Raw genomic sequence first — 15,558 nt, forward strand, 5'->3', positions numbered from 1 at the left:
TTCCAACACAATCTAGAACGCCGCCATCTGGTGCAACTTCAGATTGTTCGTCATCAACGTTCACGCGTTCGTCGCCGGTCCGCGAAAGTCCGAGTACGAGTATTAATTAGTCGTCGTTATCGTTAAATATTGTACAAATCCGATCGCGTCGCGTGTCCTGATATCGTGATCGCGATCGCGTGCGCGAGATTGAACTCATCGGCCGCGAATCTCGCTCATATTTAGTCGTTCGTTCCTCCGAAAGATTCGGACGATATCACAGCTCCGCGACTCGAGTCGAAAGTACGCGAAAAGTACGAGCGTATTAATTAGTATCTTTATGTCGCTAATTATCGTACAAATCCGATCGCGTCGCGTGTCCTCATATCGTGATCGCGATCGCGTGCTCGAGATCGATCTCATCGGTCGTGAATCGTAAATCTCGCTCATCAACGTTCGTTCCTCGGAAAGATCAAAATGGCGTGACGTCACAACTCCGAGTCGAGCCACCGATAAGTTCACGAGTGCATCGCGAGAATTACGGGCGCTTTCGTCGTTCGATGAGGCCCTCCGAAGTGGCCTTGAAAAAAGCGGCGACGCGAAAATGGAGCATCGGTTTGTTCGTGCGCGAATAAGCTCTCGCGATTATCGCGTTTTACCGAAACGCGTTGAAGATGTGATAGATAAAACTCGGGGGTCGCCACTCGTCGCGAACGAAACGAAGTAACGCGAGTGCAAGTGCTTCGAAGCTTCTACGAGGAGGAGGCCCAGGGTGGCATCGGGCAACGGCGGAACAACTAGATGGTAAATAATTTATTTATTATTTGTTTTATTATATTATTGATTTATTTTTCTTTATTTCAGTTTAATTAATATAATTTCCATGTATTTATATTTTGCAGGTTACAACTGCGCTGCTGCGCAGTGTCTGGTGGCCATTTCGGGATCGAATATCGGCGACTTCAGAGTGCGTCGCGAGAGAAGTCGCCTTCGTCGTTCGATGAGGCCCTTCGGTAAGTGGCCTTGGAAAAAGCGGCGACGAGAAAACGGAGCGTCGGTTTTATTCGCGCGCGAATATAAGCTCTCGCGATTATCGCGTTTTACCGAAACGCGTCGAAAATGTAATATAGCTAAAACCCGGGCGTCGCCGCTCGCCGCGAACGAAAAGAAGTAACGCGAGTGCAAGTGTTTCGAGCAAGCTTTTTCTACGAGGACGGTTCTCGACGCAGAGGTTTCCTACAGAAAAAAATGATACTGGCGAGGAATCCGAAGTGCGTCGAGACCGGAGAAGAAGAATAGTCGAAATGTAAGTCGAATTATTTATTTATTTATTTATTGATAAAGCGATAGAACAATATACGCCTAAGTATTAACCGGCTATCATGATAAAATTAATATAATATATTAGTTATTTGTATATATATATTACAATTATGCGCGATTTTATTTACTACTAAAATAAATTATACCACGGGTTCGATCGAGAAAGAGAGATACATGTAACATATCAAGATTATTTTACTTTTTTAAAGAGAATGTATTTATTTTGAAAACTACTATCAAGACGACAATTAGAAAAGTGAAATGCATAATAGCGGAACGATATCGCGCGTGATCAGGGCGATATCCAGAAGTTCATTTCATCGGTGTATTATTCTTTCATTAAAAAGAGAAGAGACTTTCTCTTATTAATGGAGAAATGTATATGGATGGAAGCATATTGTGAAAACTCGAGTTTTAACGTTTACATTTGGAAAGCGTTATTGAGAAAAAAAGATAACAAACAATTATTTCCATTGCAAATTATTGAAACTTGTACGCAATTCTAAAAGGCATTTAAAAAAAATTTAGTGAGATACAAAAGATAAGATGCGTGTGTTGAATTTGCCGATATATTTCGTAATATTTCTTTTATATTAAAAATATTGTCGGAAAAATTAAAACGTTTCTAATTTTTCAAAAATAAAATTATAAGTATATATTATTTTTTAAATGAATTTTTGAAGTTGGACATTTTTACGAAACGTAACGAAATATTCCAAATGTAATAATTAATATTATTGATTTTTTGAATTTGTCTATAGTATCTTTATTGGGAAAGAATAACGCTTTTATTTTTAAAAATTTCAAAATTTAATTAAAATCTTTTTATTTAATTTTTCTTTATTCGTTTCTCATGAAATTCAATCGGATGTAATTTTCTGGTATCACGCGGTCTGAATTTTAATTTTACCAACTTTTATAGATCTGTTTTTTGCAGTTGAATTTTTTGTACTTTTCCCCTCTTTTTCTCTTCAACATTTAATTACACACCTTCGTTTCGAGTGCGAAAGCGTAAGTGCAGCTATAAAAAGCAGATCTTAAAAGTAAAAATTGTATTTCATCCGAAGATGAGAGAGAGAGAGAGAGAGAAAGAGTCGCTTCGCAGTTTACCGATGACCATGGTCATCCATAGCAATTGTATACGCGTTCTATTAAATTCGCAAGTCTCTCGCGGGGTGTAAACAGTCTTACAACGACTCCTCCTCCCCTCCCCCGCTTTTGGTCCATCGAAGCAGAGACGTGAACTCGGCTGTAAGATCCTGTGCGCTCATGTTCGCGCACGCATACGTTCGCCAGCTACATTGTACACACGCGCATATACACATTCGCATAGTTTGCAAGCGGTACATGTATACATATATACCCTCGCGGTGAATCGAACCTAAGGGCGGTGAAAAGTGTTGGGAGCGGTGGCCGCGGGGAGGACGGGGCCGCGACGGAGGGTCAAAAAAATGCGAGTTGCGCGCGCAGCCGCTTTGTCTCTCTCGCCGAGCGGCGACGAGGCGGTGGTAGGGGAAGCGCTCAGAACCACGAGGGGCCACCAGAGGTCCGGCGAGCGAACTGCATCCTCTCAGTCGGCCGCTGAACCCGCGCGCCGTACGGTTGGTTTGTTTTTACCGCGCTCGCTCGGTCGTTCGTTCGTCCGTCCGTCCGTTTGTTCGTTTCGCCTCGCGTAAGAGCTCCGCGTTCGCTGCAGAGAGCTTCGCGTCTTCCCTCGTCGCTCTCTCTCGCTCTCTCGCTCTCTCTCTCTCTCTCTCTCTCTCTCTCTCTCTCTCTCTCTCTCTCTCTCTCTCTCTCTCTCTCTCTCTCTCTCTCTCTCTCTCTCTCTCTCTCTCTCTCTCTCTCTCTCTCTCTCTCTCTCTCTCTCTCTCTCTCTCTCTCTCGCGCTCTCTCTCTCTCTCTCGCGCTCTCGCTCTCTCTTTCTCTCTCTTTCTCTCTCGCTCTCTCTCCGACTCTCGTTACATCCCGTCGCGATCGGACCGACGCGTATACAGTGAGATTTGCACGTTCTTTTTTTGTTCTCTTCCCGGAAGCGACCGACCGACCGTCCGTCCGTCCGTCCGCCCGCTCGTTCGGAGGTGTTTCATCCCGGAGGAGAAAGCACAGCAGCCACCACGGCTTCCGAGACCCAGCCAGGAAACCACGAGATCATCCCTCGGATTTCCGGATTCTCTTCTGCGACAGATCGTATCCTGCGAAAGTGGCCGCGACGACGACGCGAATCTCTTCTGCATGGTGAGTGCATTTCGAATTACTTTACATTGACCGGCGGCCTGCTCGCCGGTTGACGATTTACGTAGCAGATTTGAAGAGACAAGTGGATGAAGGGCTTGTGTTACTTCCTTGAAATAGCATCAGATAGCAAATATACTAATATTTAAACTTAGTTTTATTGTTCTCGACATGTTTTAAATACGAGATAATTGTTCGTCAAAAACTTGTCTCTTCGGTTCGAATTTTTCCAAATGGCGCCTTCGATTATCGTAACCGTGAAGTACGCCGTTTGTTGACAAGCGAGATTACCAATACGAGATCGATAAAATGTTTTTGCGAAAGATCGTATCTTATAAGTGTAAAATAAAGGTGTTAACTTTTAAAGAAATAGTCGAAGCGTAAAAGAAAAAGACTTATTCTCCGCGACGATTTTATTATAGGCCCGTAGAATTTTCTTTACACAAGAGCGATTTGTTGAAATGAAAAACCCTTTTAAATTTCGCGAGCATCTTTCTCTCCGTTGCATCACTTTTGCACGTGTGGCGTACACGTGTGGAAACCCGGCGAGCGCGGACGTTCTCTTTCTTCGAAACGCGGCTCTTCAGCGAATCGTATCGCGAGCTTTTATCGCAAGCAGTAACATACGCAGTCTTCGAAAATCCCATCAAATTTTTTTCTTTTTAAACTCTGTCCGTTTTGAAATCGATTCTTTTCAAGTATTTGTTTATAGCTCGTAATTGTTTTACACTCGACAACTTGCACTGCCAGACAACAAAACGCCTAAAATCGCAACATAAGACGTCTAAAAGACATCATTAAGATGTCTTTAAGACCTCTTTAAGATATCTTTAAGTCTTATGTTCCGTTTTTAGACGTTGTCTGGGACTCTTTTTTGGGGAATCTAAAATATACTAATATTAAAAAAATTAAAGAATAATATAATCTAACCAAATCTATATCTATAATTAAATAACGTTTCGTTAAATTTTATTCGATAGATTTTCTTAAGTTGAATTTCAATAGCTATATTTAAATTCATATATACATTTTTTCTACTTATTATTATATGCGTGTGATAATATATTTGTCCCTGATGTAATAAAATGGTAGTAGAGAGTGCGGAGCTTTTTAGACAAGTATTGTGGTTAAGAAAGCATAACTTGCCTACTTTTTCAAGGAATCCTTGAATTACAACGACTGCACCGGTATTGAAAATTATGTCGTGACATGATAAAACCGGTGCAAACGCGCCAGTTCATTCAATACTACACAAATTTGAATATGCTTCGCTTATGTAAGATAAAGGGATAAACTTTTAAAGAAATACTAAGCGTACGTAAAAGAAAAATACTTAATAAAATATAATATCTTGAGCTTTAAGCAAATCTCTCTCGTACGTTAATAATAATCCCGATAACAACGTGTAATTATATGAATATTACTATCATCATCGTCGATCGCGAGCTTAGATAAGCGACGTTTCCGCATATCGATTGTCCCGAGAAAGTACACATCGTGTATATCGATGATAGACGAACGACGGTCTCAAATGTGACGTAACGCGACATTTTCAAGTTTTTTCAGTTTCTCTCGCGATGACCAGATTCTTCTTAACCGCGGTTTACCCGGCATTTTTCGACGCTGCGTATCGAGTATCGAGTGTGTATTTCGCGTGTAAACGAAGGAGCGACATGGTCGCACGTGTTGAATAACAATGACGCACGTTTTCTCTTGTTCCCGGGTGCACAAAATTGTATGCATGCGTCTCGCGCATCGTAATTATAAATATACTATAAGAACGGAATTAACATTATTATACGTTGTCAGAATTGTTATCGCGATTATTATATTAACGTACGAGATCTGCTTAAAGCTCAAGATATTATATTTTATCAAGTATTTTTCTTTTACGTACGCTTAGTATTTCTTTAAAAATGACGAAGATTAAATCGACCAATTCTGGCAAAAATGAACTTTATTAATTCACGACGTTTCGACCGTAGATTTCGGTCCTTATCAAGTGCTGTGTTCTTAAGACATTAGTCAAATAAATAAGTTATTTGATGTACAGAAGATAACATTTAAATAATTAGAGAAGAGAAACGACTGTGTTGTATATGATAGAAATGATGAAGCACTCATCGTTTCTCTTCTCTAATTATTTAAACATGTTATCTTCTGTACATCGAATAACTTATTTATTTGACTAATGTCTTAAGAACACAGCACTTGATAAGGACCGAAATCTACGGTCGAAACGTCGTGAATTAATAAAGTTCATTTTTGCCAGAATTGGTCGATTTAATCTTCGTCATTTTTAATTATTGTCTGGTGACCCTACAGTTAACATTTGTTATTTCTTTAAAAGTTTACCCTTTTATCTTACATAAGCGAGGCATATTCAAATTTGTGTAGTATTGAATGAACTGTCGCGTTTGCACTGGTTTTATCGTGTTACAATATATGAACTAGGGCTATTGTAATAAGCTACGGTCGTATGTCACACGCGAATATATATGTATGCACGTCGTTATTTTATCACGTGACGGGGCTTCTCTCTCTGTTTTCCCTCTCCTCCCTCGTATCTCGTTACTTCCTCCGGACGAGATACAATGAAAAAAAGGGCAAATTATAGGCTGTTCAAAGTATGTCTTCATACGCGTACAGAGTCTTCATCGAGCCCTTGACGTCTTGAGGAAGTAGGGCTCACCTGGCGTACGTTGACTCCGACGTTTTCAGCTTCTTTCTCTTTTCTCTCTCACGTATTATTTCTTGAGAGACGATAACTTTTTTTTTTACGTAACATTTTATGCTACATATAATCAATTTTTTTAAATATTCCTATCAATTAGCTATCTATAATTAATTATAATTAATGACAAAAAAATAGTAAACATATTACTAATCAAATGTGTGGTTGTGCTACATTTAAAAACTCATTAGAATCCTCGCAAAGTTTCGCGTTTCCTTCCGTTTAAGCAATCTTAATAACGCAAGCCATCAATAACTGCAGTTTAGCATAATTGCCGTAATTACAACAATATTCCCATCTCGCAGGGAAAGCTACTGTCCGTACTCTAGCCCGCAATTAAATGCAAGGTTGCGTTTCCACGCTCTTAAGTGTTAACAACATCAATTATCGGTAATCGCGGCTTACGACTATAATACTAATAACATTCCCATCGAAATTGATGCTCACGATAATTGTTCGCAAATTGAATGCGACATATGAAGAGAATTGCGTTTAATCGTAACGGCGGTTGTCATCGAGGAATATCTGGAGGGAACTTTCGCTATTCGTATATAGTTCGATTGCAGAGCCATTCGAGAGTGCAAACCGCCAAGTTATGCCAACTCCGACATTAGTGTCGCAGTACGACAATCGATCTTTCCGGCCAACCCGTTGTGCTGGACGCGTGCTCGACTCTACCGCAGATTTCCGCGAAATCTAACTCCGTGAAAATCCATCTTCGTGTCTGTTTCGATCTTCGAAATACCAAATAAATTTCTCTGTCACATAAAATGCAAAAAAATATATATGACGAAAGAATGTATATAATAATATAAAATGATATTTATTAGATATTTTTAAAGATTTATATAACTAATAAATAATTACAAATTAAATTAAATTCTGTCTATATAAATTTTATTTTTTGCATTAAATACAAATATATAAGAAGAAATATACGTAAATATACCTTTTTAATTATTATCACGAGCTGTAATCGGATCGCGGTTATGATTATGGAACAACTAATTATATCTCGAGTGTACGGTATCGTTACGTCGCGAAATAATAATGGGTTTAATCTGACGTAAAAAAAAGTGCGACGCACATGTATATGACAATCGAGACAATAAAGAATGTTCTTTAAAGTCATCGTGCGCAATCATATCTAATGGATTGTATCTCACTTTATTCAGGCAACTTTCATTTACGCACGCTCGCAATTATCTCGGATATGTATTGAGATGCGGTAATAGGGCAATTGTTTGCTCCGATGATCACATTCGAACGTGAACATTTACGTGAATATTTTCGTGTCCTTTGTTTTCATATCTCTCTCCGTATTTAGATATCTATTTTATAATAAAATCTAACTGTCTTATTCTAAAGATTTTTTTTTTAAATATAAGTATCGTGTTAAATGTTAAAATTGAATAAAAATCGGGCCGTCTTTTGATGCAACTAAAAAACGTTTTCACGCATATATCATAAGCAAAAAATTACGTGCGCTAGGTCAAGATTTGCGATAAAAGACGACGTCAATATTTGCGTCAATAATATTTATCGATTGACCCTTAAAACCACATGGCAGGTCGCAGGTACTACTGCCGGCACTTGACAAACGTGATTTTTTTTTTTTTGCAACAACGAAAAAATTATCGTTTTTTCAGCTTTTTTTTTTTTTTTTTTTTTTTGTCACGGAACGTACAAATTCGAGCTTTGATTTGAAAAGGCCAATGCTGCTATTGTAAAGATATCCATTGAAATCATCGCTATTGCTTTTGAGATCATCTTAGTGTCAGTAGTTGCATTAAATGCAACGGTGCCTACCTCATACGGTTTATAACAATAGGTAAAATTATTTTTCATTATAATACATTATTTAAATCATTAAAATTTTTTTTTTTCGAATATCGTGTAACTTCTATCGACGATTTTTATTAAAGAGTCCTCTATCAAATCGATTATTACTTCTACGACAAGAAAATAACTATTTAGGACGCTTTTTCTCCGATATATATTATTTGAAAGCGTTTAACGATAACTATATAGACTCCCGATTCACATTAGGCGATAATACAATATTAATACGTCATTCCGTTTTCTATTATCTCTCACATATAAAGCTATTCCGCTCGTAACAGCGGCTTACGATCGACACGGTCGTCTTCCGGACATTTAAGGTCCCTTTTCCTCTCCTTCCTCCTCTTCACGAAAGTACTTCGGCTGCCTTTTAAAACGTCAACTTGTCAGCACGCGTCGAAATATCTCATACTTACGAGTGAGGGGACAGAGGAGAAAAAAAAGTCTCATGATAGACGCATATTTTTCTGAATTTGTCGCGGCAGCCTTAAAAGTTTCGCTATATAAGCGACCGTACATGCGTAGGCTTTTAATTGCTCATATTTTTAGTCCCCTAGATATCTAGCGGTTCACTCGCGGCGATAAACTTTTCCGTTCTCTGAATCGATCTTTTGCTCTCCTTCATCCTTTTCCGGTGTCGTCGTGAATTGTGTACCTGGGTTCTATATCCGAGAAAGAGAAAAAAAAAAAAATAAAAAGAGAGAGAACGCGCGTAGAACAGTGACGTATCTTTTTCTACCGGATCCGAAGGGTCTCGCTGTTTGTAATTCTTAAGCGGAAGGGAACAGGCTCGAGGATGAGGTAAAAAAACCGAGGCAAAAAACCGATTATAGCTCGAGTACGAAGGCGTGCATTTGCAATAAAATATCGAACGCGATCGGTCAGATGATTAATATGTCTAATGGATCCATGACGTGCCGCGGGGAAATAGCAAACGAGATTGTGCAACGCATCATCGTATATATTCACTGTTATTGAGCAGCTTTGCTGCGTAATGTTAACCCCTTTAGTCGTGCGTAAATGTATATACGACAGCAAAAATTGAGACATTTCCAGTAAAAGCAAATAAAATTTTACGCGCGATTGAGGTCTCTCTCATCGTCAATTAACGACATCATTACTTTGTGCTGATTAACATGGAAGTAATAAATCGAGATAACGCATCGCAATTGCGCGGCGCATTTTTATTTTGTTCGTCGGCAATTTTAAAGAAGCCTCTGCTGCAATTAAAAGGATAATAATATTAATTATCTTAATAAAACCTTGAACACAATAATGAAACGATTTAATGCACTTATATTCATATAACGTGTTATCATATTTTTTTATATTAACCGAATTTCGCGACGATCCCGAGAGATTCGCGAGCAATTCGTTTCCGCCGTGACGCATTTCCACATCTCTTTGTACCCTCGTACTCGAGACGCAGAAGTCGGATCAAGATCGCGGCGCGGGAAGGGGCTGCATATATATATATTGTCGAGGCATAAGAGATCAGAGTGAAAGTTCGGAACACGACTCGTGCCGCTCGCGCGAGTCCGTCTCTCTTCTCGAAGAGGAGTCCGCGCGGCGAAATATCGGGCATGAGAATCGAACGGACCCGAAATAGTCGTGAACGCGTTCGCGCGCCTCCCAGCATGCGGCGATACTTACGCAATTACGTTACGAGAGCATATCGGCCTATATATCCTCCTTTTTTTCTTCCTTTTTTTTTTTTCTCTTCAGGAAGAACCTTCTCCACGGTTTCACTGGTACACTGCTTCGTTATCGCTCTTGTTTCGTATCGAAATGCGAGCGAGAGTGTTTTATATATATATATGCGTATATTTTGTATGTATATGTGTATACATTTCCGACTGACGAGTGGTTAACCACTCGATGCTACTTATAGTGGCGAAAGGATCTTCATGACGTTGCAGCGGTCGTTTTTTTTATAGTCGCGGATATTATGCGATAATTTTTTGCTTTCGGTGGTTTCAGATATGCTCGCGCGATTTCCGTGTATTTTCGATACTAGTGCGCATTTATCAAATATTGAGATTGCGTGGATTGTTTGCGTTTTCGCGGATTCGAGGATTTTAATTTACCTCGCGCTCGATCGCTGTCTTTCGTGATTACATATCTATGGAGAGAATTGTACAGAGAATTTAGAGATGCGACTACGCAACAAGTGCCTCCAAGTATTATTATTAGTTTCGAAAGTCTAAGCGACGGAAGTGCAACCCACCACGTTCGCAGAATTGCAACAGACGACGACGGTGTCAATTGCTGAATCGGAATATATGGGAGACGGTTGTCACGATTCATGACTCCGATGCCTACATTTCGATTTCTATGTCAATGACGAGATAAACTGTATACTCTTTCCTATCCCAAAATTAGATTACTTTGTGTAGGCTGACAAAGAAAGACCTCGTTCGAGATATTCGAATGATGTCGATATATATAACCCCCAAAGGATATACAAAATCCGGTAAGAACTGTTTAGAAATATGGATGTAGGCGTAGATATTGAAAATATGATCTTGATATTGATTTAGAACGTATACATTTAAAACGTCCCTATATCTCATACAATATATTGGTAATATTCGAAATGTCAGAGGTTTTTAAATATCGAGAAATATTGATGTCGCAAAAATGCCACGAATTTAATAATCCGTATATTGAGAGAATTTTCTTTTAGAATTTACCCTGAAAATCATGGTAATTGTGGGACAATATGGTACGGAAATTTTATGAAAATTTCTTTGATTAATATTTATCACAATAAAAATAATATCTATCACAATAAAATATAAAACATGTTTGATTAATTTTACTAAACTGCATAGTAAAATTAATCAAACATATATTTTATATTTTATTGCGATAGATATTATTATTTTTATTGTGATAAATATTAATCAGAGAAATTCTCATAAAATTCTTTCCATATCATATTGTCCCACGATTACCATGATTTTCAGGGTAAATTCTAAGAGAAAATTCTCTCTGTGTGGTTACTCGATTCTTTGTTGAGCTGAGTTCTCTCGCGATGACAACCTCATTTTCATTTTCATCTTTGTCTGCGGGAAAATCTCTTGTTGCGAGAAAGTCTCACATCTGCGTAAAACCCGTGACGGACACCGCCACGTCGAAACAATGACCGGTATTCGGAGCGTGCATTTATTTAAATCGCGAGTAGAGGCAAGTGTTGCTCTTTGCGCGCCGAGTGCGCAGCGAGGAGGTTAAATATATCTAGCCTGGCCTAACCGTACCTCCTTCTATCCTCATTCCTTTCGAGCGGTCCGTTTCTGCCAAGTCAGATTCGAGTGCAACACTCTCCAGCCGAGAGCTGTGCGAGGGTCGCCCCGATGACGAATGGTGATAGGAGCAGCAAAGTTTCCAAAATTAGTTACGGGAAACCGTCGTAGGGAGAAAAAGAGATCCGTCGTTTGTAAGTTTTATGATTCACGGGCTAGATAGATTGTTTACCGCCGAGTCACGATAGAAATCCTCGATATATGTGTGCGTATGGTTTTGATTTTTAATATATAATATATTGATTTAATATATAATATTCAAATATAACATCTCGCGATTATAGTGCCGCATGTAATCGGCACAGATTTGTGATACATACACTGCACATTTTACGGTTCAATTCAATTTAACGCGCGATTATTCAATGCACACAGTGATTAATAGTGATTTGATTAATTTATATAAATAGGTCCCTCGATTATTTAGCGTAACACGCGCTTGTTGGTGGAAAATTGAACACCGAACAGCGAATCGATTGTTTTGAAAATTTATTTCATTAAAACGTCTCGCAATTAATGCAGAAACGGAAAAAGAGGTGATCGCGCGCGTACAGAGATATTAGAGAGAGCTATCTCCGATGAAAATATTCGAGCCGGAAATTATGCGATAATAAACTAAACTACGCTCACGGCGGATAGAGCGAATAGCGGACCAAACGAATAATGGTCGTTAAATTGGAGCTGACGAGCACAGCTTTCGTTCGCCGACGCGTGATACTATCCTCGCGTGTAATCCCGATTTATTTCTCGCCTGATTTCAATTACGGGAGGCGTGCGCACTGAACCATAAAGCCCGTGTATTCGGTAAAGTAAAAATAAGTCCATTTTTTTTTTATAATTATACGAGATAAAATTTTCCAAAGCAACAAAATTTTGCAAAACTCCGCTCGTTACTCTTTTCATAAATCCGTACGAAAAATTATTCGATGAAATATATTACGTGCCGGGAATTGTACGTCAGAGAGGAGATCTATGCAAATAATAATAATATATATTATAATAATTGTAATTACACATCGCCTATATAATTATATGTCATATAGTTATATAGTACGTAATATAAGCGAACGTTTTTCACTTTGCACACTTTCAAAAATACGGCCGCAATTTGCGGCGAGCGAAAATGCCGCGATGCGCCTGCGAAAAAATACGCACGGTAAGTGCCACGGTGCGTATATAAGTGGGAAGTGTGCGGTCCAGCCCGTGGGTGCATGTATACGATGTGGGAAGAAACAAAAAAGGAGTACGAAAGTGCAAGTCGTTTGCGTAACGCGTGAGTTACTTACGGCAGCGTTCACACTGTCAGTTAACAACGGAACGTCGATTAAGTTAAAGCCAACTGTTATACAATTATTCTATATAAGTATATATTCGTGTTACAATATTTTAACAGCTCGCTAACCGATATATACGCAGAGAGAATTTTCTCTTAGAATTTACCCTGAAAATCATGGTAATCGTGGGACAATATGGTATGGAAAGAATTTTATGAGAATTTCTCTGATTAATATTCATCATATTTATACTAAACTCCATAGTAAAATTAATCAAACATATTTTATATTTTATTGTGATAGATATTATTATTTTTATTGTGATAAATATTAATCAGAGAAATTCTCATAAAATTCTTTCCATACCATATTGCTCTACCATTACCATGATTTTCTCAGTAAATTCTAAGAGAAAATTCTCTCAGTGTATACGTACGACACTTTGTATACGTAATACAAATATATCGAATAGCTCTCGTGGAAAAATATTTCAAGTCGGTTTGCTCGACAGATGTACATACATATGTATATGTAGTTGCGCGAGGAAAAATGGACTGTTTGGAAATTTTAAAATTTCGCACGGCCAAAATCACGCGTATTTACCTTACAAATAGGTTTTATACAGAAATAGATGGAATATGACGGATCAAACAAACTTGTATTTGTTGACAATACGATTTCGCAAACGGATGAAAGAACGTTAGGCCGCACGCGCGCGTATGTATGTTGCATGTGGTAGATTTCCTATAACTGATGAGAGTGACTTCCCTCCATCGACCTCCGATAGCACTGACGTTTCTTTAAAGGCTTCTGTTTATCACGGGTATCGCTTTACGGGATTGTTCGCGCAGATAGCCGGTCGCGGCAATCCGAGCCAAGGTTTGCTTTGAGAAAGTTACGACCTCGACGACAGAGCCGAGTAGAAATTTGTTGATGGCGCCACGTAACAGGCAATAAAGTTAATAATAAGATTACGGCACGCTCGTATTATAAACTTTTATCGCGGTAAATGCGGTAATAAATTAAAATTAAATATTTGATATACGTTTATATATATATGTGTGTGTTTGTCAGTATATGAAATACAAAAAAAGAGCAAAGAGATAGAGATACATATAAGGATAACGGAACTATATTACGGTACTAACGCGCGATCTACTTACTTGTCTATTTGACATTATCAAATTGAATAAATTGATTACGATATGATTGACAACCAGATGGTTTCAGATTATAAAAAAATCCTAGACAGAGCGGCGACACGATATTGCAAAGTCATCTTTTCACGGCGATGGCTTTGTAACCAGGCATTATTTATCGAGTTTTCGTGCCGTTATGTCATACCGCGTTATTAGTCTGTCATTAATCCATACCAATATGAAGACGCAGATATTGGAAATTATACGTTGCGTGATGCAATCATCCCTTAATCATACACAATCGTAAAAAAAGAGGGGTACCCTCGTAACCTTCCAAATTGCAATTCACACGCGTGATTAAGCTCGATATGCATAACTACCCACGACTATCACTTGTATTGTTGCAGTTGTTTTTTTTTTTTTTTTTTTTTTTCCCCCGTGGATTTTGTATAACCGCCGTTAATTATAGCGATCGCCATGGTTCTCGCGGAATGCAGTTATGCAAACGAGAAGAACAAGGAATGGGGGGGCACAATATAAATTGCGAGACTAAAGAAATATATAGCAAGGAATTTTTATACGAAAAAAAAAAGATTCGCGAAGAAGAAAGGAGATGGAACGGTTCGTAAAGAATGCGTCGTTCTGATTGCCGTCCGCTGATTAAAGATCGCAATCTAGAGATCGGCTCGATTCTTCGACGGCTATCGTTTACTTCCCACGACCGGGTCCGATCCTAACGGCCGACAGTGTCTCTAAACACGGCCGACTGAAAAGGCGGAGGCGGCGAGGCCGGATAAGTGTCGGGGCCCTCTTTCTTCGGCGTGAGGCCGAAGCGAACTCGAGTGTTGAACTCAATATCCCGTCAGGTCCGACTTCGCGGTCGTTCTCTCGTTTCGCCCAAGACGAAACGTTTCCGAAATGATATTCCGCGCGCCGCGTCGTGTCGCGAATTGTCACGAGTTTCGAAACGACAGATGATATCTTCCCGAGGACAAATGCGACCCGGTGCGTAGAGGTCGGTCCAACTGCAATTTAACCGGAGTTCTGCAGGAAAATCTATCAAAAAGTTCCCGTATTTTTCAAGTAAATATCCACATAAATCATAAAGTGCATTTTTCTCTTTTATTATAGAATATTATCTGGGGTAATATATTTAAAGATTGCTATATATTATTGCCATCATGTTTTCTGTCTAAAAGCAGAGATGATTAATGACAAAAATGCATACAACTGTAATAAAAAATTTAAAAAAGAAAGTATCCTAATTTTGCTTTCTTTGACGAATATCGAGCGGAAAAGAATATTCACACATGTTGTAGAGAATACTGCATTTCTGGCAACATTGTCTGGCGTGAGTCATCGCGGCGCTTCGCCGCGGTGAGTTACCGTTAACTCTTAGCACGACGACGTTGAATCCGCGAGCACGTGAGAACACGCCTTTTTGCCACGCTCGTTATTTCCGTCAGCGCGACTCCGGCAGCCCCGTTGTCTGTTTACATGCCCGAGACTTTTTCGAGCTCGACGATTTTTGAAGAAAAATGCAAAGGGTGCATCGAGCACCATTCAAGTGTCTCTGATAAATTTGAAAATAACGATGTACAAACGACTTATCAAAGCTCCTCGAATTTGTATCTCGACAATGTATCATTACATATTTGCGAGCTACAGTGCAATTTCGTTCCTTTAATAACGCTTGCAAAATTTCGCACTGCCTTCACACTTTAACATCA

At 39.1% G+C, this 15,558-nt stretch overlaps 1 protein-coding gene across 2 annotated transcripts in view; it reads left to right on the forward strand.

Annotated features, from left to right (window-relative positions):
- Nucleotides 1-3,216: 3,216 nt before the first annotated feature.
- Nucleotides 3,217-15,558, forward strand: part of LOC145934831 (uncharacterized) — a 145,260-nt gene continuing 132,918 nt past the window's right edge. Inside the window, exon 1 of one of the 2 annotated variants that reach the window (XM_083035610.1) lies at nt 3,217-3,537. The gene's annotated coding sequence lies outside the window, so the exon portion shown is untranslated. The remainder of the gene's footprint in view (nt 3,538-15,558) is intronic. The other variant, XM_083035611.1, reaches the window with a different exon arrangement.

This window comes from Prenolepis imparis, unplaced genomic scaffold, assembly GCF_030444845.1.
Source record: "Prenolepis imparis isolate NDT839.2.m4 unplaced genomic scaffold, iyPreImpa1.0 SCAF_4, whole genome shotgun sequence".
Classification (NCBI taxonomy): Eukaryota; Metazoa; Arthropoda; class Insecta; order Hymenoptera; family Formicidae; genus Prenolepis; species Prenolepis imparis.